At 42.5% G+C, this 27,918-nt stretch overlaps 1 protein-coding gene across 3 annotated transcripts in view; it reads right to left on the bottom strand.

Moving 5' to 3' along the window:
• Nucleotides 1–27,918, bottom strand: part of FANK1 (fibronectin type III and ankyrin repeat domains 1) — a 97,033-nt gene that overhangs the window by 68,567 nt on the left and 548 nt on the right. The window lies entirely within an intron of this gene.

Raw genomic sequence — 27,918 nt, 5'->3', positions numbered from 1 at the left:
TCCACGCTTGTTCATTTGTTCATTCTTGCTTGAAGAAAAAAAAAAAAGCGTAGAGCCGTGTGGGAAAATCCCTTAATACTATAGACCTAGCGCAGTGAACTGAGTTCATTGCGTATCGGAGCTTCTACATTGTAGAAGCTGTTTGCCGCGCCTCTGCTCTTTTTTTCTTTTTTCTTCAAGCTAGAATGAACAAGCGTCGATCTTACAAATCTGGGGCCCTCCTGGCTGTTAACATAGCCAAGTAATACTTCTCTTCTTAAAAGTCTTATGAATTTGCCAGTGTAACAAGGGAAAACTTAATACATTTTATATCCAATATAAAAAAGGTACAGGGCATTGGATATAATAAAAACATAGAATAAATTGCACGCAAAATAAAAGCAATAACAGTTAGAAATAAAGGGGATTAAAATACAGAAATAGAACACTTAAGTAGATTGTATTATTTATATGCTGGGGAAGGATGGAACTAGTACAGCTTCTCCACAACACTGATAATATATTTTAATCAGGTTTTCCTGGGAGGTTACGCAGAGGGGCAGTTAATATGCTACTATGAGCAGGAAATTTACACCTGTGAATAGTCGTCTGTTCAGATATAGTGCAAAATTCTTATACCTGCTATATCTTTTCTCTGGCACATCACATAGACATAAATCCCATTTAATAAACAGATCCTAATTTCCCACACAGTTGCAAATATGACATTCCAGGAAGGTACATGATTACAATAGTTTCCCTGTACTGCTGTTATCCAGAACTGACACACCTTATGTCCCTAAGTTTAAATTGGTGCAGAGATCTCTTAAAATATGAAATATGAAGAAGATTGTTTTGAAGTTTTATAAACTCTATATAAATACATAGGCCCTTGGACGATGACACATGTTGCTCTGAAGCTGCCTGGAGCCCATTACCCCTTCCAATATCAATGTTTCACAGAAACCATAATTTAGAAGGTTATCCTACAAGGATGCGGGAAGGTAATTGGATAACCAGATGGAAGCAGATTTTGTGACATGCATATTCATGTTCATATTCCTCTGTTCACTCAACTGAAACTGCCCTCACTAAAATGACAAAGTCCAAAGATCGCTTCTCCCTACTCATACTCTTCCATCTCTCTGCTGCTTTTGACGCTGTCCAACATTCTCAACACACTTCACTTCCTAGGTCTTCTCGAAACTGCCCTCTACTGGTTTGGCTACAACCTCTCTGGCCGATCCTTTAGTGTTTCTGCTTTAGACTCTTTTTCTCCAACTCCTCCTTTCTCTACTGAAGTTCCTCAAAGCTCTGTTCTTGGTCCTAAGCTCTTATCTCTCTACACCACCTCTCTCAGCGAACTTATTCAATAGTTTGGCCTCAATACCACTTCTACACTGAAAAAACACAAAGCTACCTTTCCTACCCTGACCTTTCTCCCTCAATTCCAATCCAAAGTATCTGTATCTCTGCTGTCACTACCTGGATGTCAGAGCGTTTCCTCAAACTTAACATCTCCAAATCAGAGCTCATCATCTTTCCTCCTGCAAAATGTTCCTGTCCCTCCCAGTATTTCCCACAAGGTTGATAACATCACTCTCTCTCCTGTCACCCAAGCCCACTGCCTTGGAGTCACCTTTGACTCTGCCCTCAGCTTTGTTCCTCATATCCAGTCCGCTGCCAAGTCCTGCCGAATACTCCTGGGTAACATTACTAAATTCCGTCCTTCCTCTCTCAGGAAGCAGTTAAAAATCCTGTTCCAATCTCTCATTTATTGTCTCGACTACTGGAAGCTCCTTCTCACTTGTGTTCCCGAGTCCCATTTTCAATCCATCCAGAATGATGCAGCCAGGCTTGTCTTCCTCTCCAGTCACTCCTTTTCTGCTGCTCCTCTCTGTATATCCCTCCATTGCTTTCTATACGTTACAGAATTCAGTTCAAGCTCCTGACTCTCACATAAAAAGCCCTCACCAAAAATCTTCCCCATACACCTCTGCTCTGCCTCTGACCTATGCCCATCTTCAGCCCTCATTACCTCCACTCACTCTTGCCTACAAGACTTCTTCAGTGCTACCCCCTTCCCCTTTAGAGCTCCCTACCCTGCCTCACCTGACTCTCCCTTAATCTACAATCCTTCAAACACTCCCTCAAAACTCACCTCTTCATGATACATTTTATCCTAGTTGGTCTTACTGTCTCCACCACTCCTCCCTCTAGATCAGTGTTGGCTAACCTGTGACACTCCAGGTGTTGTACAACTACAAGTCCCAGCATGCTTTGCCAATATATAGCAGCTTATTGCTGGAAGGGTATTCCGGGACTTGTAGTTTCACAACACCTGGAGTGTCACAGGTTAGCCAACACTGCTCTAGATAATAAACTCTCACGGGCAGGGTCCTCTCAACCAACTGTCCCATGTCCGTCTACTGTCCGTCTCTCTTGTGTGTCATGTCATGTCTTTTGGTTTTAGTCTACATAGATTTACTCACACTCATCTGTGCTACTTATCATCATCATCATCATTTATTTATATAGCGCCAACATATTCCGTAGCGCTTTACAATTGGGGACAAACGTAATAAACTAATAAACAAACTGGGTAAAACAGACAAAGAGGTGAGAAGGCCCTGCTCGCAAGCTTACAATCTATGGGACTTATGCGTAACTGCCTCATTCATATATTTGTGATCTGCTTACTATATTAGTTATGTCCTATCTGTATATGTACGACTGTCCGATGCTACGAAATCTGTTACCTTATACCTGAAACCTTACCTTATAATAAGTCATAATAATTGTACTTCCTGAGACTATGCATGAGACTTTGATGCATTTAACCTAGTTAATCCCCCACTAATCTTACTGGCCAAATTCCTAAGCAATTCATCTGCAGAGAAGTCATTTATTGACAGTCATATTCATTATTTTAATATTTAATTAGGCCCCCACAATGACACTTCATATATTATTTTAACTCTATCAACACAAAGAACAATATATATTTTTGCATCATTTCCCTGTATCCTGCCTCCAGCACTAAGCTCTCCTTTTTCCCTGCACACCTTCTTTTGGAAGATAATCTGCTTTGCAATTTAAATGAAAGAAACATTCTGGAGGAAACAGCATTGCAGGTTTGCAGTGACTACGTTCTAGGATTCCTCCTCTGCAGATTTGCTGCCTTCATCTACATGGGTGTTGACCAAGGACATTTTATCAATGTTGCAGTGGATTCTTACTTCTTCTACAAGTTCAAAGTCTACCCTGAGGCCTTGCTTTAAAATCAAAAGCTAGAGAAATCAGAGGTAAGCATATGACAACTTTATAATAACAAAAAAAGGAAATATAAAATAGATATTCACAATCTAGAAAATAAAATGTAAAAAAAAATAGCAGTTCTGAAAGGAAGGTGATTTGGCTGTACATTTAACTGAATCTTGAGGAAATTACATTGAGACTTGTTTATATTAAAAATATATATTAAATTATATATTTTATAATAATTAATATATTTAAAAAAAATCTAATCCTGAATTGCTTACAATGTACACTAGTTCTAAAAAAGGTTATGTCACCAATTAATACGCTTTATCACTGATGCAAGAAGGTATTAGAATAATACTGAAGCTTATTATCTAAGACTACTTTATTGTTGCTTGTGGAAATGGTCAGGCTTGGAGGAAATGTGAAAAATAATAAAAGAATAAAGACACTGATATTAAGATATATTCTTCGCTATTGCACATCACACCTAGGGTCAACTTGAGAATGAACAAAGCTGACAAGTAAAAATATGATGTTAGTTACTGACAGCAAGTTTGATCTTGCACTATAGCATCAGCGCACAGGCGGCCGCATCACATGACACCGGATGCGGCCGCATCGCGTGTCATGTGATGCGGCCGCCTGTGCGCCCCCCCGGGCTGAAACCTGCCAGTCCGCGCCTGCACTGTAGTATGGCAGAAAAGCTACAGAATGTTCCCACAAAGATCCTGAAGTGTGCAGTTACATGTCCTGGTCAAGTTGTTATACACTATATGACCAATAGTATGTGGACACCTGTTCTAATTAGTGTTTTTGGCCACTTCAGCCACACCCACTGCCAACAGGGGCATAAAATCAAGCATCAGGGGCAAACGCAGGATTTGTAGAGAGGGGTTTCCATGCCACACCGCCAGTGGGCGTGGTCAGCATGCTTCGGTGCGTAGCTATAATTTTAGTCAGTGCTTGGCTGCTCTTCAACTCTTCCTATTCCCATCATATACACGGGCAATGATGCGTGCACTACTGTTAGGGGCACACAGCTCTCCCTTTTCGAGCAGAGCCGTGTGAAGCGGGACATACCTCCCAATTGTCCCTACAATCAGGACAAAGTCCTGACTGAGTGTGTCAGAACAGTTGACAGACTGTCCTGCGCTCTCCTACCTGTTCTTGCTGCTTTCAATACTTGTTGGGGAGAGATGGCTGTGAACAGTGCAGACAGAAACGATCTGCACACAATATGCAAAGTGGCTGTACCAGCCACTTCAAGAAATCAGTACCCCAGGCTGGGAGGGGGGTTTCCAGGCACTAGGAACCCCCCCCCCCCCTCTCGGTTTGCCTATGAGTATATAGCTATGCCATCTCCATAGTCGAACATTAGCAGTGAGATCATTCATACTCATGTGTAACAAGGCTCAGAGGTGGATCTATAGGTCACACAGGTTCACAGAATGGGACTGCAGAGTGCTGAAGTACCAGTGACAGATCCAGGGGGGAAAACTGAGACGATTGTTTAAAACACAATCGCAGCAGCTGGCCAGGATCTCTGTCTGCCTCTCAGCTAACAGGAATACGAATTTAGTGTGCCCCTGCTGGCAGCCGCCCTTCCAACCTGCAGGTACGGACTGCCAGCAGATGTATCACGGTGGTAGATGGGGTAAAAGTCGGGAAGACTTAGCGGTGGAGCTCACAGGAACCGATGATGACTGTGTTCCTAGCGGTGCTGCAGTATGATGATGGAGATCCTGGCGTGCGTTCCACAGTGGAACGCATGAACCGGATATCCTGATGACGTCACAAAATTGGGCGTGTCCCAACGCGTTTCATCTGCAGGAGCAGATTTCTTTTACCCCGTCTACCACCGTGATACATCCCGGAAGACCGTAGCATATATCAGGTATTTGGACATTTACCTCGTCTACCAACGTGATATATCCCGGAAGACCGTAGCACATATCAGGTATCTGGACACTATCCGCATCCCCGGTTTGGGACTATTGTCGATTGTTTTATTGGGTCATCTTGAGCCCCATTTTTTTACCAGGACTTTAAATAGTGTATGCATTTGAACTGTATCTTTGCACCTTCCGGATATTTTATTTATTTTATTCCAAATTATATATGTATTTATTTTATCTTATTATCAATATCCAAGTATTGTTGGTAATATCCACCCCCCCCCTTTTTTTTCAGGTCATTACCTGTAATGTTTAATAATGCCAATTAAATGTACTGTGTTTATTGCATTTCTACATCATTTCATGTCAATTATCTTATTCCGCCAATAGACACTATTTACAAAATAGATATGTTCTAGGCAATTTGAGCGCATTTATTTGTTATATATTGCTTGGGACAGCATCCTTTGCCTGGTTTCTGCAGACAGGGACATGTATATATTGTGCAGCTGACAGAGAAAAAAGGGGGCAGGGCACCAAATCGCCCCTCCCCCAAGAAAAAATATACGCCCGACAATTTGGCATGCAGAGCAAGTTAAAATCTGTGCTCAGTTGCAACAGTCACTACCAAGTTCTAAAGCGTCTCTGGAAACGTTTGCACAACTCAGAACTGCATGTCGGGAGCTTCGTGGATTGGGTTTCCATGGTTGAGCAGCCGCAGACTAGACTCAGATCACCATGAGATACTAAATGTCGACCGGAGTGGTTCTCTAGACTTCACCATCCGGCAGTTTGATGGAAAGGAGTCTGGGTTTGGTGGATGCCATAAGAACGTTTCCTACTGGAATGCTAACTGCTAAGTGTAAAATTTGGAAAAGGAAGGAGGAATAATGGTCTGGGGCTTTTTTTCAATGGTTTGGTCTGGGCCCCTTCATTCCAGGGAAGAAGAATCTTAATACTACAGCATACAATGAAATTCTAGAGAACTGTATGCTTCCAACTTTGTAGTAACAGTTTGTGGAAGGATCTTTTCTTGTTCTGCATGACAATGCCCTCATGCACGAAGTTTGGTACATCCAAAAATAGTTTCCCGAGTTTGATATGGAAGAACTTGACTGGTCTAAACAGAGCCCTGATCTCAAGCTCATAAAACACCTTTGGGATGAATTGGAATGCTGACTGTGACCCAGGCCTTATCACCCAACATCAGTGCCCGACCGCCCTATTAAATATCAGCAGGGAAGCAGATCTCATGATGGGATTGGTTAAATTAATATGCTCAAAAACAAACTTTCCACACAAATGAAGATTCGATCATAAATCATTCCAAAACCTCAAGGAATATATAGGGGGAAACAGGGAACACATTTTGCAGCATTAAAGCAAATCATTTAGATAGTAGTTACAGTTAGTATAGTTATACTATAGTTATATAGTTAGTATTGTTTTGCTTTTTACAGAGTACTCTCGTCTTCAGGACTTTGCCCGGGCTGCTCCCCAGCTGTGGAATGTTCTTCCACGTTCCATCAGGTTAGCATCTACTCTCAAAGGCTTCAAGTGTGCCCTTAAGACTCATTTCTTTATTCAAGTCTATCAGCCCTCCTAACTCCCTTGTCCCGGCTCTCTTCCCCAGTTAGTACCACCCTATTTGTGTCTCCCCCTTCCCTTTAGGATGTAAGCTCTTATGAGCAGGGCCCCCTTTCCTTGTGTGCTCCTTCTACTATTCCATCACCCTCTGTACCTCTTGGCCTGCTTCCCTAGCCCTGTTTTCCCTGTCGTCTTAAGCTTTGGCCTTCTTCTCGCTGATTCCTAACACCCTTTTCACTATCTGTCCCAGATATACCGTATTTGCCGGCGTATAAGACGACTGGGCGTATAAGACGACCCCCAACATTTCCACTCAAAATTATAGTTTGTTTTATACTCGCCGTATAAGACTACCCCCTCTTCCGCACACCTTCCACACACACACTGTATTAAATCACTGGCCCCCACACACACTGTATTAAATCACTGGCCCCCACACACGCTGTATTAAATCACTGGCCCCCACACACACTGCATTAAGTCACTGGCCCCCACACACACACTGCATGAAGTCACTGGCCCCCACACACACTGCATTAAGTCACTGGCCCCCACACACACACTGCATTTAGTCACTGGCCCCCACACACACACTGCATGAAGTCACTGGCCCCCACACACACTGCATTAAGTCACTGGCCCCCACACACACACTGCATGAAGTCACTGGCCCCCACACACAAACACTCATATATGCTGATCACACACACACTCATATATGCTGATCACACACTCTACATTGACATGACATAACATAAAACAAACATAACATAACACATACTAATAACACTTACCTTCTTCTGCTGTCACTCTCCTCTGTCCCCCTCCTGTCACTCTCATCTGTCCCTCTCTCCCTCTCTCACTTTGCCCCCTCTGCCGCGCCCCAGTCATAAAAAAAAAACCAGAAACACTTACCAATCCGCGCGGCGCCGGGACCCAGCATCCTCATCTCTCACGCAGCCTGTCACTGATATATGACAGGCTGCGTGAGAGAGGAGGATGCTGGGTCCCGGCGCCGCGCGGATTGGTAAGTGTTTCTGTTTTTTTTTTATGGCTGGCCCGCGGCACCCCTGAGACCCCTGAGTTTGGCACCCGGCGTATAAGACGACCCCCCCACTTGGAGGCATGTTTTTCAGGTCAAAAAAGTCGTCTTATACGCCGGCAAATACGGTAATATGATTTGCTTTACCCTGTGTTTGTATACATTTTTGTATCATGTTGTGCCTTGGTTCTCTGTTTTCTGTATAAGTAATGTACGGAGCTGCGGACCCTTAGTGGCGCCTTATAAGTCAAAGATAATAATAATAATAATACTCCACCTGGTATACAAACATAAGTATGGGTATGTGTGGTTTTAGGAGACTTTAACCGGGAACCTAATGTCCTTTGAACAGATCTTCAGCCCTAAAAGGTACTCAAATACATTTTGTCACAGAAATGACCCCCTACTTTTTAAATACAGTTAAATGAATTTCAGCTTTGAATTCTATTTGTATGTACACTCAATATACAGTATACAATCAATTTAAAGTTAAACAGACCTTGCAACAAATAGTCAAAACTGATATACACCCTACAACATGGTCTGTCCACTGTCCTATAACCCTAAAACCTAGTGGCAGACTTTTCAGAACTCCCCTCGTACCCCTCGTACACTGGGGTCTCACTGCTGTGCTGAAGGGATTGCTGTGTCTGGCAGCCAGGTACAAAGTGTATTGTTGTAGTTACAATTGGCCTAATGAAAGCTGCTTAGCAACATGATACAATAATCAAGTCAGGAAAGAATGAACGCAGTTGTATTTTAGTGGTGTAATTAGCTGCGGCAAATGCAAGAGATATATCTGAGATGAAGGGAAAATCACTTTTACAAGGGATTGAAGAGCAGGACAGAATTGAATATGACCCCAAGGCAAGAGACTTGTGGTATGTGAGTGATGGTCTTTAAACAGATCAAATTTCAAAATACCACAAATCTCGGTTCTGCCGTGTTAAACTGCAGAACTATGCAGTAAAATAAGGTGTAATTTCATAAATCACCTTCAGTATTTTTTAGTCTATAGGGTATATTTACTAAATTGCGGGTTTTGAAAAAGTGGAGATGTTGCCTATAGCAACCAATCAGATTCTAGCTGTCATTTATTTAGTGCATACTAAAAAATGACAGCTAGAATCTGATTGGTTGCTATAGCCAACATCTACACTTTTTCAACCCTGCAGTTTAGTAAATATACCCCTAAGGCTGCTTGGTCTACAAGGAATCTGTCATGAAACATGTTGCCAGAAGGTCAATAGAATTGTCAGCTAGATCAGTTCCCATGGAATACAATCCATGAAAACCTGACTGACAGGGGTCCAGGAGAGTTAGGAGAAAGATGGCTGGTATATAGTAGGTGTTGAAGGATATTTAATAAAAAGGTAAGAGATAGGGCAGAGTTCCGAAGGAGAAGATAAATCAACAGATGGGATGGAGAGGAGTGACCAATACATGCTATAAAGAAGAGATGGGCAGATTAAATACTGATTTCTGCACAGTATAAGGTGATGACTAGATGGTATAGATGTCCTAGCTTGCTGGCTAGGATGGTTCCTGGGATGTCGAACGTGTGCTGGCGATGTATGTCGGCGCCGGGCACTCCGTTACATGTATGGTGGGAATGCATAGCTCTTAGAACTTTTTGGGATGCAGTCCTTCTAATTACTAAAGAAATAACGGGCGTTGAGCCACCCAATTTCCCCAAATACTGGTTATTGAATTATAATAAAATGACAATCTCTAAATACAAAAAATCAACAATTAAAAACCTTAGCAACGCGGCAAAGGCCGTGATTCCAGTACATTGGAGATCCCCGAATATCCCTACCATTAGAGAGTGGTTTGCCCGAATAGAATCCTATAGAATAATGGACGACATACTCTATTCCTCAAAGGACAAATACAGGGAATATCATTACATATGGTTTGAGTGGTTCGAATTCAAGGATTCACCACTATATTCTCAGTGGAATAAATGAACCCCCCTTACTCTCTCCCCCCCCTCCCGCTCTACCTTTCTCTCCCTCTCTCTATCCCTCTTTGTCTTGCCCCCATCCCTACATGATGTATTATTGAATACTAAATGGTACTTTATTTTTATGCTGAACTACTGTCGAATCGTGTTCATGTACATGTGTCTTTATGTAATATTTTTGAATATCCTTAATGCATTGTTCTATGCAAAATAGATATGTTTGTAAAAGCTGTTCAATCTTTCAATAAAAAAGAGATTTACAAAAAAAATACTGATTTCTGTGATATGAGAAACTAGACCTGGGTAGAGTGTGATCAGTCAATAAAGTTTTCCATCTTTCAACTTTCTTTAGTTCACAAAGGTCTTGTGCGCAATGTTACTTAGCTGAAAATATATTTATTTTGGGAAGGAGCTTAAATCGTTGATATTGAGGAGGCTGGCTATATGCATTATGCAGTCAGAGATTGGCCCCCCATCAGATTGTCAAAAACTGAATGTAATTGAGTTTGACATGACTCGCACAACTAGTTTTTCACACTATTCAAATCCCACCGTGGATGTTGGCCAGATCAGTAGTAGAAAATATGCTCAAAAAACAGGAACAAGTCAGACACAATCTGCTAGAGAGTATCTAACACAACTGTTATATATAGGATAGGGTTTATATTTTAAAACTGGACTCCTTAGATTTTCCCTTGACACAAAAAAACAAATAAATCCAGAAAGGTGATCTTAACCTCTGATAGCATTCTTGTTGTTGTTGTTGTTCTTCTTCTTCTTCATAATAATAATAATAATAATAATAATAATCATAATAATCATAATAATAACATTTGCAAAGTAGTCCCAAACTTACCAAGAGCATGGCCACAAAAAACTTCATCAAAATGAAATAATTTGTGGCATGCCCTAATACCCTGTTATAATATAACTAATATCTGCCAGTGTGTGCTGTCCGCTGGCCAAAATAATAAGAACAGACAGACGGATGGGCTAGTGTGTGTGGCCAGCACTTATCTATCTTCCCCAACTCAGACTTCACCAATGCACACGCATGACTGTAACTAAGACATGAATGCATTACTTTCCAGTAGTGATGGTCAACAGGCGGCCCTATCCAAGACTTCACCTGTGGAACCTGCTTTATTGTCAGAATTGTTCGTTATAGCTTGTAACACTTGTTTAAAGGGCCTGCTGATATGTTATTACAGATAGGTGTCTCTTTCTTTGATTAAATGTAATATTTAACCTTATTACTGAGATTAAGGGTAATGTGTGGCCCTTTTGACGGCTAGAGGGCCGCGCCACGCGCCCCTACGAGCCATTTTCTTATCCGCGGACTGACAAAGTAGCTAAATATACCAACTAACGCCTAATTTAAAAAGTAAACGTCCCCCTCCCCCCAACCATTTGCCAAAGACTTTGAAAAAGGGAAAAAGACTACAACATATAACAGAAGTTTCAAAATAAAGCTTCTGGTGGTAATAGGTACATGGGAACAGTTGTCCAGAGAAAGGCAATTTAGAAATAACATGAATGCTGGCAGCAGAGCAAACAATATATTGAAGCACTTGCACTGAACTAAACTCAGGTCACCGGCAGCTTCCTCTGCAGATATTTTATATTTTGTTGGAATACAGAAGTCTGTTAGCAGCAATCTGCTACTCATATCACAGTGTTTTATTAGTCCATGAAATATCCAGGGGGTGCAATAATTCAGCATTTAGATACAGTTGTATAATAAAAGGATATTAAAGAGCATCATTACCCAGGTACAGACAACCATAATGAGGATACAGGGGGGAGTCCGGTGCTTTCAAGATTTTAGCACTGAGCACCCTCATTGCTACTTGCTCATTGCTAAGGCGAAGAGGCTCTAAACGCTGACATTAACATCTAGCAGACAGCTACTGGCACTCTGATTTATTACTAGGGCCAGGATGCTGAAACTATACAAACAAGCAGTTATCCGACCAACACTATTAACAAACAGGAACGCCAGGAGACATCTAACTCACTGCAGGTCCTGACAGTATAAACAAGCCAGCAGCACGGTGAGGGCATGGTTATATCAGGGGTATATCAGGAATGGGTGGGGGGATTAGAGGTCTGCTATACACTAGCCACAGACTGCTGGTCTATTTTATGTGCTGGTCTCAGATTGTGAGTCAGCTTTGTATAGTAGCCACCAGGTTGGGGGTCTGCATTGTGCAAATCTCAAAGGCATGGTCTCCGCTTTGTATAATGTATAACAGAATTTGGGCCTAGAATATGTTGGTACTAGCCAAAGAGGAATCTGTATTGAAATTGCAATTTTTTTTTTATTGTAATTACAAATTTTCTGACCTGAACCTGTCTGTAGCCTATAGAAAGTGACTGCCGAACTAATATATCTGAGATTGCAGCCTATCAATCCACATGGAAACAGAGACATCACTGAGGTGCTTCATAACCAAATCCTAATAAGGCTCTGGAATCTGGTGAACTGATAGGGTGCATCCTCATGTATATTGGTTCAGACCACAAAAAGGCAGCATCCCCTGTGCAGGAGAAAGGTGCAATTTTTAAATTACGGCCGGGCAGTTTCTTTTCCCATTGGTGTGCATTTCCATAATAGGCATTTAGTGCATACTTGCCAACTTTTCCTCATTGGCTTCAGAGAGATCCCGGGGGAGGTGGGCGTGCGGGGCTTGACGAATTGCATCATTTTGGCCCCGCCCCTAAACTATTGTCACAATTTTGGCCAATTACAGCAGGTGACGTGGCTAAGATGAGGTGATATTTGCGTCATTAAGCCCCACCCACACCACTTCTCTATTGCGGGGTGAGAACAGGGAGGTTGCCCTGCTCTCCCGGGAGGTCTCCCAGAAATGCGGGAGTCTCCCGGACATTCCGGGAGATTAGGCAACTATGCATTAAAGAAAAGCAGCTAATGAATCTCTAGAGACTGACGTGTCTTTTACATTTCTGTCTCCATTACTGAAGTCATGTTGTCTTACCTGTCAGCCTTTGATTAAATCTTGGTCTCCATGAAAATGGCCACCTCCATAGGCATCAATACATGGACATAGGACACAATTTCTGAACTGTGTCATTATGCCACAGATGGCGAAGCCAACCACGTCTTGTACTGGCTCAGCATCAGGGAGAATGCCAGACTCTTCAGGGACTGAGGGAGATCACCCCTATTTCAGGGAGTCTCCCTGACATTCAGGGAGAGTTGGCAAGTATGATTTAGTGGCGAGGTGCATCCTTATTCCAGGGGCAACTATAGCAATTTATAATAAGGGTATAATCATGAACAGAAGCCATTGTGCATGGAGATGTTCTCTGTATGTACATCCAGACACTCTGAATAGAGACTCTCTATTTCCTGACAATACTTATGACCAACGAGTGTGTCCTCCAAGAACGTGGGGATGGACAGAATGATCACAGAGTGACATTTGGTGCTAATCTGCTGCGATGAAGAGTTGTTAGGAATATCCGAGTCATTGTGATACCTGTGTAAATGTTACCAGACATCGTGAGAGGAGGAAGCAGCAGTCAGGTCATGTGATCAATGATAAATATAAACAAAGAACATGCAGGTGGACAGGCCAGCATATCTCCATATGTACTACTACACACTATCAGGTGTAATATTATTATAAAGCACATTATTATACACATATGCAGACACCACAAAGACTGAACACACTAGATAATTGGAGGCAAAGAACCAATTCCCCATGTGAGGAAGCTTCGACCTACAGTCAGGGAGAAATAGGATCGCCAAGATAAGCAGCGGAGGGGGCCGTTTTGGCAAAGGGAGGGGGATCGGTATACCCGTGTGCTCCTAAGGGGCATTATGGCTCCAGGGGTTGGGGAGGGGCGTTTTCACTTTTGGGAAGGGTCCAAAGTCCCAAGCCTCTAACACTGGGTTATTGAAAGCACTGCACCTCGGGGTTCAATAAAAAAAGAATAAAGATTTGCAATAAACCACAGCAAACAGTTTAGTGAAAGTTAATCAATAAAAGCTAGTCTCTGATTGGTTGCTATGGTTTAGTAGGACTTTACAATCTAAATGCAATATTAGATTGCATATAAGTATAGGAAATCTTTACTCAATCATCCTTATGGCAGCTTTCTTCTTGGGATGGGATAGCATGGGAGGAAAAAAAACAAAGATTGATGCATCTGTCTCATATTAGGATAGAAGCACAGGGCCAGATCCATCTTCAGCCATAAGTCTCTGTGTGCCGTATCTTGCATGAAACAGCTCTGCGCATGCTCAGAAACTAACCTTACACCAATGAACGCAACTGCTGTCCGAGATCACACTGACTACCGCCTGCGACTTGAAGGGAGGAATAAGGGTGCGAAGGGGTAGGCGAGCGTAGGCAATGTACAGTAAGGGCGCGTGAAGGACGTTCCAACGCAGATGCGGCCGATTCCAGTTCTGGGTTTCTCTTAAGTACGTGTTTTTTAAGCCGTGTTATTTGCACCAGCTACAGGGCAGGGGTAGGTGCCGACTGATAGTGATGATTGTCACTACATGTATGAGCTCTTCTAGCCGCTCTGTGGTGGAGACGTGGTTCAAGGTTCTTTCTCGCTGGTACAGATGCCTCTCTGGGTCATGTTGGGGATGTGGTTCTGGGCCGGGATCCCCCTTCCACATCCGATGGTTGAGCCCGGTATTTGCCTCAGTTTTCCGTAAGGTGAAAAGTTACAGAGGAAACCATTGGTGTCCAGGTCCTGGAGGGGCCGGACTTCTGGCTATTTAGTTTTGTGGACGTTCCCATCTCTCAGTATAAAAAATCTTTACATTTATGCAATGCTGCCATAGCAGTCGTTCTGGTCCATTGGTGACCTTCTGTGCCCCCTGACGTGCGGGAGTGGTTAGGATGGATAGATCTTTACAGGCTTATGGATGGCATTACCCTCTCTGCCCAAAAAAGCTCACTGAATATGCGGCAATATGGTTCCGCTGGCTACGATTTAAGGAATCTCCGTCTTACCGCTCCCTTATGGATTCGGGCTACGTCTTCTTGGATGGAGTTTAGGGTGGATCCACTTGGATTTGAATAGAGGCACACTTACGTGCAAGTTCCGTGTTTGATCTACAAATTCAACTACATGCATGTTGTGTTCTAAGATGAATCACATATGTAGTGCACACCCAACTACATGTGTACATCTAAGCGCCTACAATACGTGTACAATAGCCTGAAGGTAGAAGTGTACAGAATTCAATCACGTCATGCTCAAATGTTGGTAGCAGGTGGTGATCATCATTAAATGGTCTAAAATATGATTAAAATAAAGAACACGCTAGATGTCAGTAATTGAATTGAATTTTAATTGAGAGCAGAAAAGAAATGTGGTTGAAGTCGCAGCTGTAATTATGATTGGCAATTGAAGAGAACAGCATGAGGCGCCTATGAATTATCAGATGAGATGCACAGTTAAGGCTGGGCCGCGGAATGACATTTTACTGCACTCTCACGAGCGCACGGCCGTTCAATGCAAACAAAGGGGAGAGAAAAAAAAGCTCCATTAAGGTTATTGTGATAAGATTACAAACCATTATTGTTGCTGTAAATTGAATTAGAATTATGGTATGCTTTTATGAAATAACACAGTTCTACCTCCCTAATCTTGTCAACTGGTTTATGTGCCATAATATTTTAAAGGGAGTTTGTAAACAGAGCTGCAGTTCAACTACTAATTAAAGAGCAAGTAAAGCCAATTAATATATATCAACCGGCAAGAGAGCGGAATAATATACAGGAAATAACTGGAGTGTTAATATTTCACTGAACATTATCAAAATGCTCTATTTCACTCCTGCAGCAGATCTCCAGTGCTGCAAGGGAGATGCTTCTCTAACTAAACAAGCACACAGTGACTGACAGCCCGGCAGACTTGCTTTGCAGATATATACACGGCCTATTGCCTACACAGAATCCTGGCTGGTGAAGTCACAGTTTTGTCTCAGCTTATTGACTTTTAACTAGAGATGCTGATTGACCCTTGTGAACTGGTTTTGGATCTGTATTAGCTTCGAGTTTTGGTTTTGGCAAAACCGCCCTCGTATGTTTTGGTTTTTGATTTTTTACAAAAAATCCTAAAATATGCTAAAATCACATAATTTTGCTCCTTTATTGTTCCTACATTATTATTAACCTCAATAACACTAATTTCAAGTCATTTGCACTCAATTTTGACCACCTCACAGATCACAATATTATTTTCATACACTTTCGAACAAATACTGCTGCGACCTGGCTGGATGGTTGGCGACAGAGCAATGACACAAACACACAGCAGTTCCTAGCACATCTAGGACACATTGGCACACAGCAGTGGCAGAAAAGAAAAATGGTGGTCCGCCCTCCCTCCCACCCCTCTCTATGTTGGATCTTAAAAAGGAATTCAAATCTCGTGAGATCCGAGACAGACGACGTCACAATGACATTTTGCCTCGTTTTCGATTCCGAGGGCACGCGATAGTACCAAGCCGACTTGGCTCGGTACTCGGATGTCCTAAGTTCGGATGTGTTCGGTTTCTGAGGAACTGAGCCTGAGCATCTCTACTTTTAACTGAGGTGCAGTGTATAACGCTGAACAATATGTTTTATATTCATGGTTCATATTTTGGGGTTTAGCAGTCCATTAAATATTCAGGGCATTTGTTTAAAACTTGTCATGAGCCCATACTAGTATGTAATAGTGTCCTTTATCAGAATAAAGGTCACAAGAAGGAGCTCTGTGATCAAATGCTGTAATAAATCTCTTATACACAATACCGTCCATCATCTCCATTGGTTACAACATTGAGCCTGCTACTATGCTAATACCTCATCTGGGAGGTGATCTTTCTCCCCAATGCTGGACCCCTTTGTTCCATGCCAGTACACCCAATGCTCTTGGTCAATAAGGACCCTGTATGCTGTGACGTGTGGTTTTTACTACAAGTGCTTGAGCAAAGCACCTGCAAATGGGACATTTTTAAAAAGCAGAATGGGGACGTTTACGTTTAACTATATATGTACATGTAGATTCTGGACATCTCTCATGCCCTCTTCTTTGTATTAGATCATGCAATGGTGTATAATAGGCGACAGTTGTTGTGGGACAGATCGGTTATCCAGGTTTGTTGGTCCACAACTGGAACAGCACAGGTTACCTAAGCATGGTATGTATCAGAGTTGATCAAGAGGACGCATAATGCAGATTCAGTTAGGATGGGTACACACTACAGGTTTTTCAGCCGATTATCGTGCCAATCACACGATAAATTAATGTTTGGCCCGATATAACATTAGTGCATACGCTCCAACGATGAACCATTATCGTTCCAAAGCTGATCACATCGTTTCATTTGATTTGTAAACCAAACTAAAAATCTCGTACAACGATGGAACGATGTTGTTCCAATCCTGCAGTGTGTATGTACTCAGGACCGGCAGTGTCCATAGATCTCTATGGAGTGTGCAGAGTCACCATCTTTTCAGCTGATGGTTATGACAGATGAAGAGCACAGATCTGAAGGTAAATCGTTAAAACATGTATAGTGTGTACACATGAGTCGGCTGCTGATCGGGACTTTTTTTTTTTCAGTCGTTAGTAAAATCATACTTAACTACTTTCTCCTTGCTCTTTCCGGGAGAGGGACATGACTGGAGGGCGGGAGGAGGCGGGGCGTGGTCAAACACGTCATTTTTGCCCCACCCACGCAACGGGAAAGACGGTTTATTGCGGGGGCAGGGCCAAAATGACGCGATTCACTGCGAATCGCGTCATTTTAGGGTGCCAGTAGCGGGATGTGGGAGATTTGCCATTTCTCCCGGGAGTCCGTGAGACTGACCCGAATTTGGGGAGTCTCCCGGACATTCCGGGAGAGTTGGCAAGTATGGGTAAAATCATTCACTATATTGTATTGGGAGAAATTTTCTTTAGTGTGTACCCAGCCTTATAGAGGTGTCTCTGTTGTTATCAATAGGTAAATATAAATACTAACAGTAAGTGGCCAAACCCAGCACCTCTCCTTTTAATGTATGTACAGGGAGGCAGACCAGGCAGGAAGGGCGAGAGTCCACCTCCTCTCTCTGCCCGATTAGGCAGTAGAAATGCTGGCCCAGCTCCTCCAATACCTATCTAAAAACTATTCACAGCTTGTAAGCGTCACATTGCTGTCTGCCAATGCACAACCAGTCACATAGTCTTTGAGCGGCCACAAGATAAACACTCCCCAACCACATCTTTGCTTCCTGCATGTAGTGTGTCCTCCTTAGTAAAGCATGGTCAGAGTTAAAATAAACTAAACTATTAATAAAATTCACGAACCCTTATAATTGACTACTTACGTAATGTTTATATTATTTTACATTGTCTCCTCTGTTAATGCTGCCTATGTGAAAACCTGGATATTTAGATCATACTTGCCAACTCTCCCGGAATGTCCGGGAGACTCCTGAAATTCGGGTCAGTCTCACGGACTCCAGGGAGAGCAGGCAAATCTCCCGCATCCCGCTACTGCCGTCCCAAAATGACACGATTTGCGGTGAATTGTGTCATTTTGGGCCAGCCCCCCGCGACAAAACTTCTTTTTCGTCATGGGAGGCGGGGCCAAAATGATGCATTTGGCCTTGCCCCGCCTCCTCCCGCCACGCCCCTCTCTCGGAAAGAACTATGATTTAGATTGACTGATGAACACCTACAACAGTGTCCAACTTGGTCATAAATGGGACCTATGGGTCACAAGTTTGGTCAAGCAGTGGCTGCTAACCGATAATGATCACTGACAGATAGCAGTTTCGGTTGGGAACAATTAAAAGCGATATGAATTTTAATTGTTCCCAGCCATATTTGTTTTTTTTGCGGAAACTCACATGTAGAAATTAAAGGCCATGTAAATCGGAAGACAAAGATGTTAAATGTGTGGTGACCTTAAGAGTACAAACTCAAATTTAGTGCAGACAACGGATGGACCACGAGCGATGTTTGTTGCATTCATGATCCGCCACAAGTTTGTCAAAACTGGCATTAGTAATGTAACAGATTGCCACATTGGTCAATTGATCAATATTTTGACAAGTGTTCAAGCTGCGTTCACCGTCTGGCAACGGCACCACAGGCAGATGTTAAACTACCCAGGAGTATGTACCGTTTCTCTATACAAGAGCCAAATTATTTTCCTTTTATCACGAACACACGTAAGAAAGTAAAGTAGAAAATATATTGCACAAAACATACAGAATTGATTCTGCGACCGTACACTCCCTACAAAAGTTGGAACAATGAGTAATAAGTGGCATTCTTTAGTCTTGCTGAATAACAGGTTTATAACATAATACATGAAATATAGGCATGTACACCCACATACCAAACACAATCTATAACTTCAAATGGTCACAGACACTTGTGTGTAAAAATCCCAGACGGTGGAAACCAAAAAAAAGAGTGCCAAAAAGTCTTAACATAATTTAAATACATGTGTTATGTGTGATTTGTGAACAATATTTCATCTGAAGATGTGAAGATTTAATTTTTTTTATTAATAACTCAACATTTTTAAGTGTGCTTCTTTTTCGGCAACGGGCTGGTTCAATTAGCCGTGAGGTTCCGTAGGTGTCTCCGCTGGATGTTTATGGTTAAAATCTTAGCTGAAAAATAAGTGAAGATTTCTGTACAGTAATTGCTGAAATTTGCAGCAGAAAACCCCCACACACAGTTCCCACGGAACTTCATGGCTATTTGAATCTGCCCCGAAGACATAACAATTACTAGGTACATGTTAGTCTATTAGTCAGTACACATTTGTGAGTTTTTGTTTCTTAAATTAGTCGTAATTCCTTTAATTTGAATCTGATGTCTAAGACAAAAAAAAGATTAAAAAAAGAAAGCAAACCAAAAATGTAACAAGAAAGCTGAAAGGAGGAAACAACTGATAAATTATATATAAAAAGTATGAAATATATTCCATTAGAGTCATAGGTGGCTGCATGCTTATCTGTTATTGCAACTTCATCTTTTACACACACTGGACTGTCACTGAAACGGACATGGCCTGTCGTTAAGTGGGCCTGGTCTCACCAAAATGGGCATAATTTCTGGGCACCTGCCATGGTTTGGCTTGAGTTAGGCCACGGCCTACTCTGTCCCAAATTCTGAATCAGAGATGCTGGCAGACATTGGACTTGAGTAGTGTGCAACTAATAAACCATTACTCAGATATAATCACAAAGCTGTCTAACACCCTGGAATAACTTGTTACAGTTTTACATCCTGAGGGTAGTTTCAGATGTTCAGGGTCATTTGCTCTGAGTGAACTAACAAGGATAAGTTCCAGGACAGGTACAGGAAACGTTTGACTGTGTTTTTGAAAAACTATGAAATCTAAGAATACAAGTAGCCAAGTTTCAGTCCTAATCCAGCAACAATTTAAAAGGACTATTGAACTGCATGTCTCTTTCCACTGGGATAGTGGTAGGGGTTAAAGTTCAACAGTGTTAGGTAACATCATACATGCCAACTTTTACAATTTCTCCCCCGGGGAAGAAGTCATGTGACATGTGGTAGGAGGGGGCGTGGTGGTGACAATGTCGCGCCCCCACATTACAAAAGCCAAAATTCATTGACTGGAGGAGCAGAGCTTAATGATGTGATTAAGCCCCGCCCCCTCCAATCAATGAATTTCGGAAAATGCAGGAGCTTTGTCTACTCTTCCGGGAGTCCGTGAGGACTCCCCGAAATTCAGGTGCCTCACGGGAATTCCGGGAAAGTAGGCAAGTGTGGGTAACATTGAGGACAGGTCCTAACATTTCAGCTCCTAACAAAAGTTGTAATGATCATGAAAGTGACAAAACTTCCAAAGATAATTTTACATAACCAAATGTTGCCTGGACAATCTTAAAGCACATAAACCATCATTGCAGGCTGTAAGAAGGATGTTGGTATGTCTCCTTATTTTTGTCTGCAGTTGCTGTTAATGATTTAGAATTCTGGACTTCCCGTCATGTGACACATGATGTGGTGAGCAGAGGTTTGGGGGTGGGACACACACACACACACACACACACACACACACACACACACACACACACACACACACACACACACACACACACACACACACACACACACACACACACTCTTTTTGAGCTCTGAATGCACTGACAACCTCATTCTCCCCTCTCTGCCATCACATGACATGCTGAGAGCTGTAAGCCTGTGTCTGTGCAGCAGACTGACTGTGTCTGGCAGCCAGTTTTGTTTGCCAATCAGAGAGCTTTTGAAAAGAAGACATTGAGCAGGAGGAAAGCTAAGAAAAATGAAAATCAGATGCTTAAAAATGTACTTAACTTGCTATTTGAAGACAAAAAGAAACATATATTATGTGGGTCTGCTGCTTTAAATTATCCGGATAATAGCAATACTTTTTCACAATGTGACAGCTCTGCAGGTGGTCAAAAAGTATTTATGTATTTGAAACCATGCTAAAGAGTGGTCATTCCCAAACTATGTGATATTGCTACCAATCTGTCTATGTAGATGCCAAATAATTCAATTTCTATGACACGGTACGGCTAAAATACTGCAGGAGTATGTTTCATTTACACTTAAAATTTAGTTCACATATGATCCTCATTGCAGCTCTCCAGAGATTTCCAGTTCCCCATAAATTGTTGTGACACATCCAGCCAGGCGTCATCACAGAAACATATGTTCGGAAACACTGCCTGAGAATTACAGCTGTAGAGATTTCAGTCCAGTAAGCAGAGAGAGTATCTATTATTCCCGATCCCTGGAATGAGGACCCCCCTGCATGCCACAGCTCTCCTAAGCTTAACCGTAGCTTCTAATCAAATCGCCCATGCATTACATCGCTGCTCATGCAGGACAAGGTTCCTAGAATAGGACCTTAGCATTGTACAAGGCAAAGAAATTGTGGAGAACTGTTTAGCTATTTTGGAGGGTGTTTGGTCTATTACATATGCATAAGTTTTATCATCCTTTTGTTTAGTCCAGAGCAGGGCCATCTTTTCCATTGGGCACGATGGGCAGCTGCCCGGGGGCGCCACGGGCAAGGGGGCCCCATAAGCACGGCTCTTAATGAGAATAAATAATCCTGCAAAAGAAAAAAACCTCTCAGGGTCACTGAGAAAGTACCTCTATCTATATCTATATATCTATATCTATATCTAGGGGCCCCGGTGCACTGCTTTGCCCGGGGGCCCATAATGTTGTTAAGATGGTCCTGGTCCAGAGGTGTCCAAACTCAGTCCCCAGGGACTACCAACAGGTCATGTTTTCAATATTTCTGCCACTAGGTGGGATAATGACTGACCCAGCCAAATAGAGGAATTCACCTGTGCATGATTAAAGAAATCCTGAAGACATGAACTGTTGGTAGCCCTTAAAGGACTGAGTTTGGACACCTCTGGTTTAGTCTACAGCGTTATAATGACACACATCTCTCTCGTCGGGTTGGGTACGCTTTACCTATTACCATTTTTTTGGCATGGAGAAGACCTACAAAGAAAATCTGAAATTATGAAAAAACAATGTGAAAATAAACAGACTTGCCTTCAACCCAACGCTGGAGATCTCCGATGAAAGCACCACGCTGACAGTAAGTGATTCCGATTGCCGCTTTAAATTTCTATTGACAGACGTTGCGATGACGTCACTCTGCAGTGCCGAACACTTGTTAAATCGGAATCACTTGCTGACTGCATGGTGCTTTCATCGGAGATATCTAGCGTCCGGTTGAAGGTAAGTCATACTTGCCAACTTGCCGGGAGACTCCCGAAATTCGAGTAGATCTCCCGGACTCCCGGGAGAGCAGGCAAATATCCCGCAAACGGCCTCTTGCCGTCAAAAGTCGCGATTCGCGGTGAATTGAGTCATTTTGGCTTCGCCCCTGGCCAAAATGAAGAGATTCACCGCGCCCCGCCCCACTGCCTGTGATCTCCCAGAAATACCTCTTAAAAGGGTGGCAAGTATGAGACAAGTCTGTTTATTTTCACAAATCGGTTTTTCATAATTTCGGATTATCACCTTTCTCATCCCTCTCCCTTCCCAAAAACAAAAAAAGGTGCAGGATCAGATCTAAGGGAAAATGCTGCTGCTACTCATAGCATGCCTGTGTCAGATTTTGTTATTTTTATAGTACAGTTTATTAACATTTGGCTTGTTGCTATGGACCGTTTTCATAAAACGCCTGTTATGTAAAAATTAGGAACTACTGTAATTTGTTATCTAAAGAGTCAAGAAGGAGATGTACCCACTGAGATCAATATAAAGACATCTAAAACAGAAGCATAGTGGCTATTGTGGTCATATAGCTCTGGTCTAAGGAGAGACACAATATGGCACAATGCTTGTGTGTTTCAATCTACCACGTATCGGTAACGTATTTCCATATGGATAAATCGTGTTGGAAGCACCCTGGTACAATGCAATGATTTCACAAGCTGTTTACCTCTTTCATGGCTTATGTAATATAATCTTAAAGCAGCTGCGTCACTATACTGCACAACTGTGAGTACACCCTTGGGATTAATCCAGCCTGAAATAGCAATTTTGTTGCAAGCAAGTGAATCATAGGAGAGAATGACTCCCAACAGGCAATTTATAAGGAGAACAGACACATTTGCGCTCATGTATTACAATTTTTATATCCAGTATGGTGTATTCAGTCCAGGCTAACCTGCTTTTCTAGAGACGATTAAAGCTAGACTTGTTTGAACTGTCTGCAACAGCCGTTGTCAGCCTTCTCGTCAATGCTGTGACTCACCTGGGATAATGAATGGATCAACCAGTTGGATTAAATCACCTCTTCCAAGTACATATATCTTCCAACATAGCTGGATAAAGAGATGAGAAGCTAAGCTGGAGGATCGGTAAAATGACTCCTAATGGCCGCAGCTTGGGTGCAGCAGAAAACAGGAAAGAGCAATTGGACTACATGTGTTAGGACAAAGGTATGAAAGTGGGTCCACCATGCGTAGTCTAATGGGCGCCTCTGTTTTCACCACCGTTTCCAGCAGGGGTGCTTGGACTTCACTGCAATTTGACCACAGGTGATGACCCCCAAAGTAGTCTCTCAAGAAGGCTGCTGACAATATGAACAAAACTTTATACAGAGTTGCTATACACAGACATATAATGAAGCCAGGGGTCAGGGCAACCAGAATTCAAGGACATTCAGCAGCAAGCAGGATACATGCTCAGAGCACAGCATCCAGTTGGTCAGACATAGAATACACGCAACTAAGTCCGACCGATAGTGATTAGGTGACATTAACAAGGAGGGTCCAGACACAGTCCTAGATGAAGAAGAAGCAACATCGATATATCACACTTGGAGTTGCGTGTGACTGTGTAGATAGACGCAGAATGGACAGAACCAGATTTGGGGACATGAATAAGTAGCGGTCTGCTTTGAACCAAATTAGCACCAATAGGTATTAGTGGTTCAACATACTACTAATTAACCTCTGCAAACTTCAATACACACTAATGAAAGGAGGGTCCTGGCTGCTACACACTGCAACTGCATTACATTGGTACTACTGGCATTAATAGTACGGTTGTAAATATATTGCAAAGGCAATGGGGCCCCCTGGGTGATCATTGCCACATACATGGCAAGTATACACTATAGAGTGCCCCGCTATCACTGGCTTGCCACCAAGTGTCATTAGGGATGTTAGGAGCAGACACCACCAACTGGTTCCTGGCACACAGTTTAGAACTTGACTCAAATATTTTTGTTTTAATAAAACAACACCCGCAACCCAACTAGCATAACCATGGGGTTCCCAATGTACTTGCCCCAACCTCAGCCGGCTGATTGTCTGTTCTTCAAGGATCGAAACTGGAGAATTTGAATGATTAATGGTGCAGCTTTGGCTGGATGGCACAGGAGCTTATCCAATCAGCATTCTTGATACGCTCATACTTCTTGCTTTAAAGTACTCGGGGGTGTGGAAAGGGAGGTCACTCCATGTTCAATCCATTGATATCCAGCTTAGACAGGGGTTCTACAGATGAGAACCCTGCGGTTATGCTAGTTAAGGGGAAAGGAATCTGTTGTTTTTTCTTTTTTAAAGAAAACTGGACCTCTTTTCAGAGTTTAGTGCACACGGAGGTCACATGAAATGCTGTGTGCACAATGCAGGAGTTAAGGGGTCTTCACATTACATTATAGAGTGACCTCTGTGAGCAGACGTCACTGTAACAATTTACAATGTGAAAATCCCCATCTCCCACTGTTCTGCAGAAGCAGCAGAGTGGAAAAAGTAGGCAAGATGTCCTAGAATAAAAACTGCACCTGGGCCCAAGTCACCATATACCCGTTAGCCTACATCCACAAAATAGGTTATTTCACTGGTGATGTCATCACACTACTGCCTGGGCTCATCAATGATTCAGTGAGTGGAGGAAGGCGGAACAGACAACACAGCGCTGTGACTTCAAGCACAATTACTGGCTAGAGAGGATGGGAACGAGGTCAGGGCCACAATAGCTGCTCTGACGTGGCTAAAGGGATTTTGGGAGTCCTGGAACTCAGTGAAAGTACTCTCCCAAAGTCATCAGTATCATGGCTTCCTGAGTCACTCTGGGTGCAGGAGGACCGTAAGGGAATGGTGCAAGGCCCCACTGACTCAACTTTGCGCACTGCATCCCCTTCACCCAATGGTAAATATGGAAGTCTGGCGTTGCTCCTAGTAAAAACAGCAGGCATGCATCGGAAAGAACTGCAATGGTTGCAATGCAGTCAGTTCAGATGCATGGTATTAAGAAGCAGAAGGTTAGCAATAGAGGTAAGGAATCAATTGCTCCAAATATGTTTGTGACAGGATGGACCACCTATGCCACCCTGTCTGTTGTTGCTGGGAACCAGCTGGGCTTACTTTGCCACCATTCCCTTCCTTTATCCCAAAGGCGCCCTCTAACCGCAGTAGGAGGGGCTTAAGTTAGTTAAGTTGCTGCCACCACTGGTCTCCTTAACGACATCCACAATTGTGTTCCTTCTGGGTAACTGTCGCTGCTAGTATTTCCCCTTGCTGATGCAGATGGGCTGGTACCCCTGACCTCTTCCTATAGATCAGGCTAGCTGTTGATGGATCACCCCTGGCCTATAACACTGGCCAGAGCTGCTGGATAGCGGGTAAAGCGGTGTACTGGAAATCTGGGTCCAAACCTCAGAACAGCCGGAAACGGATTAGATTTGGCTCTAATCTGTAGGCCACAGGAAATAGAGCAGGGAAGAAGTTGTCAAAGCAGGATCATGAAGCAAGTGATGTTTATTTAGGTCAAGTGTCCTGACAAGGACAGTTCACACTGGTTGATGGTACCAGTGATCAGAAAGTCAGATGGAACAATAATGATACATTTCAGTACAAACCAGTGCTGTTTTATACAGGTTTGGACACAGCCTAGGAGGGGGTAAGCCAGCCCCCTGAACTCTTTGCTTGCCCCAAGAAGTCTGAAATATTTTTAGTATCAGGATGCAATATGTTTCCCCAAACATGGATTTAAATGCAATGCAATGTTAACAAAATTTACATTAAACTGCTACATCCCAAAAACCTTCTGTGTGCATTATTCGGACAGGTTCTGAGATGCAGGATAAAAGCCACACAGACAGAGAGGCAGCGCTAAAGCCCCCCCTCCCCCTGGTGAGTATACAGGCTGACCAAACATGTTGGCCACTGAGATGAAAAGGTCTAATTAACATAAGGGACTTTCTTTAGAATAGTTATACAAATCCAATCATGACATCCTGACTCAGAAGTTACAAATCAATACCTCAGAAATTAAGGCATTTCCTAAACAAAGTGCCACACAATATAATAATATAAGTACATTTCCAATACACAGTATCAAGAACCAGTACATTTGCAACAATATAAATCGGCACACTGTGCTAATAAATTAAATATATTATTACAATAAGTTATTTATCCCATAGATTGTAAGGCCTTCTCACCACTTTGTCTGTTTTACCCCATATGTTTATTAGTTTACTGTGTCTGTACCCAATTGTAAAGCGCTATGGAATATGTTGGCGCTATATAAATGATGATGATTATTTATAAGTGATCCAGCCACAATGTTTTTCTGACTTCTAAATTCAATATATGTGCATTTCTTTTAATATTGATGGTCATTGCAATATGCACTGTAGCACCTATATATTGTGTATATATACAGGGCCGTCTTTCCCATTGGGCACAAAGGGCAGGTGCCCGGGGGCCCTGCAGCCCAGGGGGGCCCGTCGGAGGCAGCACAAAAAAACCCAAAACAAGACAATACTTACCTTGCGGTCAGCTGGCGATCCGGCTCCCTCCATGGTCTCCTCCTCCATGCAGAGCTCGCAGTGCATTTTGGGCGTGACGTCATCACGCCCGCCCTCCATTGCGGAGCGCGACGGAGGAGGAGACCATGGAGGGAGCCAGATCACCAGCTGACCGCAAGGTAAGGATTGTCTTTTTTTTTTTTCAGTTTTTTTTCTTTGTGCTGCCTCCGACGGGCCCCCTGGGCTGCAGGGCCCATATATATAATCATTTTTTATAATATATATATATATATATATATATATATATATATATATATATATATATTGGTGCCCCGTCTTTTTGTAATCCATGTACTAGGTCTGACACTTGCAGACAGGTGTTGAACGATCAGGGAGCTGCCTATTACATTTAAGTATTACTTTCATTATTTTCATTATTATATCATAATAAGCGCTCTGAGCTTAAAGACTTTTTGGGTGATATATATATATATATATATATATATATATATAGATATAGAAAAAAAAAAAAAAAAAAAAAAATTGACCCTAGTCTCTCTCTCTGTCTGTCTGTCTGTGTGTGAGTGCGTGTCTATAGTAGGGAATTTAGACTGTAAGCTCCAATGGGGCAGGGACTGATGTGAATGAGTTCTCTGTACAGCGCTGCGGAATTAGTGGCGCTATATAAATAAATGATGATGATGATGATGATGATATATGTATATATAGGGGCCCCGGTGCACTGCTTTGCCCGGGGGCCCAAAATGTTGTTAAGATGGCCCTGTATATATATATATATATATATATATATATATATATATATATGTATATATAGATGCTACAGTACATAATGCAATGACCATCAATGTTGAACAAATATAAATATGAA

The sequence above is a fragment of the Mixophyes fleayi genome, chromosome 6, assembly GCF_038048845.1.
Source record: "Mixophyes fleayi isolate aMixFle1 chromosome 6, aMixFle1.hap1, whole genome shotgun sequence".
Lineage (NCBI taxonomy): Eukaryota > Metazoa > Chordata > Amphibia > Anura > Limnodynastidae > Mixophyes > Mixophyes fleayi.
Note: the sequence above shows the minus strand (reverse complement) of the source record. Positions and strands in the feature narration are given on the sequence as shown.